We start from the raw sequence: 3,716 nt of genomic DNA on the forward strand, positions 1-3,716 counted from the left end.
AAATACTTTGTGTGTCTGTCTGTGTGACTGCATGATGTCATGTCCATGTGTGTCTGTGTCTTTCTGTCTCTGTCTCTTTGTGTTCATGTAGGTGTGTGTTCCTATGAGTGTGTGTCTGTAAATGTGTGTTGTGTACGTTCCTTAGTGTGTTGTCTCAGTAAATTTGGTGGTGTGTGTGTGTGTGTGCGTGTGTGATTGTTTGTCTGTCCATACGTATGTTTGTGTCTGTGTCTGAATGTGCGATTGCATTTGTGTTCATGTATGTGTCTGTGTAAGCGTGTATACGTTCATGTATGCTTTTGTGTGTGTGTGTGTGTGTGTGTGTGTGTGTGTGTGTGTGTGTGTGTGTGTGTGTGTGTGTGTGTTTGTCTGTCTGCCTGTCTGAACATTTTTGAACATATCTGAGCGACTGCTTTTTTTTGCATCTGTGTCTGTATGTCTTTATGTGTGTGGGTGGGTGTGTGACTGTCTGTGTGTGTGTGTTTCTGTACATTTTCAAATGTGTGTGTGTGTGTGTTTGTGTGTGTGTGTGTTAAAAGTTAACACAGAGAATCACCATCTTTGGTTAAATCAAAAATTCAATCACATGGAAACTATTATTATTGAAAGCACCCTGATGTTTAGAGGGAAATTCCCCCCAAATAATTAATCCTAAATTTCCTTCCAGAGAAATTTGGAATGTGATTGTAAAAAGAAAAAAAAAACAACCCAGAAACAATCAGAAAATAATAAATAATCATAACCTAATCCCGCCCTAATCTGTATACGTTTCACAGTTTGATCATAAAATAACACCTGAGGTGAGCTGGAGATCCGGATGCCCCGCCCATCTGGTCATGTGACTGCACATTGATCCCGCCCCTTTTGGGACACCCAGCCAACCTCTGCCACCTAGTGGTGAGAGATGGTACTGCATCTCGGTCAACATTCACTCTTTGCAAACCAGGAGGAGAAACCAAATCTGACGTGAAGCACAGGTAGCAGACAGGCCACTGCCAAAAAAAAAAAAAACAAACAAACATAATCTATTGACTTTTTTCACTCTATCATGAGTTTACAGCCCCTTTTTAGCCTTAAAATGTTCCTCAAAATGAACTCTTAAAGTTGAGGGATCTTAATGACGTTGCTCATTCATTTACTTCTCGCAATATGTTTCTGACAGGTCGTATGAAAAAAGTTACTACCATTGAACCATTTATAGGTGAACTATCAGGATGGAGAAACAGTTTCCTTGAACCTGTTATTTTAAAAAGATTATTTTACATGACCTCATCTTCCGGCTTTTTTCATTATGCTTTTGTTTATTTTTTTATTGGAAATAGAATTATTTTATTCAATTAATTTGTCAATGTGTTTTTTTTTTTTAAATAATTTGTTTAATTATTATTTTGTTTTATGTTAATACCTATTATTATCCCCAGAGGGGACAGCAGGGTCAGACCTCCCTGGTACCTGTGTGTTTGGCTGGGGGCTGGGGGCTGGGGGGGGGCATAATCCATAATTTCATCAGTAATCAAACCTCCACTCTGGACTGGTGCATGGAGGAAGGTGCTGAATCCCGTATAAAAGTAATGACCATTTGACACTTTTATTTGTGATCCAAATCTAGCACTTTGCAAGTGACAACAAAAAAAATATATATATATATATTTATATTTTTAAATTTATCGCAACTGATAAGACAAAAATCTATATTCAGGTATTTTTGAAGGAAATTTCCAGGAACATGCCCTGTCAGTTTTCTCCCCGGGGCTGGAAATCTTTTTGAGTTTTTTTTCGGAGTGGCCCTCGACGCCCCTTCCACGCGTCGGATCTTACGCTTCCCATGATGCAGCTGAGGGAGGGGACGGGACTCCCCATCCATACGAAAAAAGTAAATAAAGAGCGGCGAAGGAGTGGTGTTGAGATGACGTGTGCGCTGGTTGCTTGTTTTTTTTTTTGGTTTTGTTTTTTTTTTTGGTTGTGTATTATACTGAAGGCGGGAGGCTCCGCCCACCAGGCTCCGGCCGAGCATGAAACAAGCCAACTTTATAAATATTCTACATTTTGGTTGTTGTCGCCGTTGTTTTCTCTCCGTGTTTTGAACCAACTCTGTAGATTCTGTATGAACTCACTGCTCCTTGATGTTTTCCACCGGACGCTTTCCCCTTCCTCGCTCCTTCCATCGTCGCCGCCACGGGAACGGAAAAGAGCCCGAACCGCCCTCCCAGGCCCCCTCGGGAATCTCCACCGAAGGCCAGGTGGCGCTGATGCCCCCTCTGAACGCCGCCTTTCTTTTTCGAGATCATGACTTCCGCGCAATGGCGTTGGGTCGCAGGCAGACGCTTCTCACTGATTTCGTACCTCAACAAACCCGCCCGATGCCGGGATTCGGGTTAATGAAGGGGGTTCAGTTAACTTTCACTCAATCAATTTAAACATCAGCCATCTCCAACTTTTTAAAGTTTTAATAATTGTAATAACTTTCAGTTGTATTCTGATTTGTGGGAAATTCTATGTGCATTATTTTCTCGTTCCCAGGGTCGTATTTCCCACATGTTCGCAAGAAATCATTGCTCGAGGTATGTTCAGCTCCTGGGCACGACCGACTGATCCGACATTTTCAATTCTTCTGCCGACTGCCGAGTCGTGATCTCGAAAATTTGTGGACCCGGTGGGGGGAGTATGAGGCGGCGGCGGTGGCTCGAAGCCTCCGTTCCCGAGGACTCAGGCGGGATGGGGGGAGGGGGGTTTGCAGGGCGGGACCGAGCCGTCCAATCACACTTGTCTTTCGGGAGAGTCCACGTTTGTAGCCTAAATGTTGGTTGGTTATATTTATATAGAAGCGATGCTAGTGATGCCTTGTTTTTCTGTACAGTTTTATGTACATGCAAGTGTAGGTTTTTAAAAAAAAAGACGAACAAAAAAAAAGTATATATATATATAAATATATATCCAAACGACGTGAAGGAAACCTGTAGGATTATATCGTCTCAAAGTACCTTAGGTTCTATCGATGGAGGGTTCGGGGATCCTCCCTTCCTCCTCCATCCCCCACTCCGATGGTGCGTTCGATTTTGTTTTTGTTACCTCCCCGGAGGAAGTCGGGTGACGTGTTAGCCTCATCTGCCCCACCCCTTAACACCCAGCCCCCCCTGGCCCTACACCTATTTTTTTTGTTTTGATCAGCATCCGCATGTTTGAATTTGAAATTTTAAAAGAAATTCAAAAACAAACAAACAAACAAAAAAAAAGTTGGTCTTTTATTTTTGCTGAGCAAATCAAAGAAACAATATCTTGTAATTACTCCTTCCTTATAGCTTTACAATAAAATACATTCAGTCAAAGAAAAGGGTTTTTTTGTCTTTCTTTGTCTTCCCCCCCTTTGCTAGTGTTTCCCATGGAAATGGCCATACCTGTATGCTGAGGCTAACAGCTAGCTAGCTAGCTATGTTACTACATTGTGGTAACCGTTCTGCAAGCTAATGTAATTGGTAGCCACTAGCAACGTTCTAAAAGCACGAGAATTAATGGGATGAGGTTCTATGACTCAATAACTGAAGATCCTCCAATGGGAGCAAAGGTTTAGGGGTGGAACGTATTACTCAATGTTATTCACATGCACCCAAGCTCCGACGTTCCCCAGTTCTGGTGTCCTCAGATTACAAGGTTCCTCAGTTCTGGTGTCCCCAGGTGCCAAAGTTCCCCAGACTCTGGTGTGTCCAGGTTCCGCGGTT

At 42.6% G+C, this 3,716-nt stretch overlaps 1 protein-coding gene across 2 annotated transcripts in view; it reads left to right on the top strand.

Annotated features, from left to right (window-relative positions):
* The window catches only part of LOC147215640 (protocadherin-1-like), a 131,293-nt gene extending 127,962 nt beyond the window's left edge, over positions 1-3,331 (top strand). For both annotated transcript variants that reach the window (XM_086139262.1, XM_086139263.1), the window contains one exon: positions 1-3,331. This exon is cut by the window's left edge and continues 3,169 nt beyond it. The gene's annotated coding sequence lies outside the window, so the exon portion shown is untranslated.
* The last annotated feature ends 385 nt before the right edge of the window (positions 3,332-3,716 follow it).

Source organism: Fistularia commersonii, chromosome 31 (genome assembly GCF_037954325.1).
Source record: "Fistularia commersonii isolate RoL2024-O1a breed Wild chromosome 31, RoL_Fcom_v1.0, whole genome shotgun sequence".
Lineage (NCBI taxonomy): Eukaryota > Metazoa > Chordata > Actinopteri > Syngnathiformes > Fistulariidae > Fistularia > Fistularia commersonii.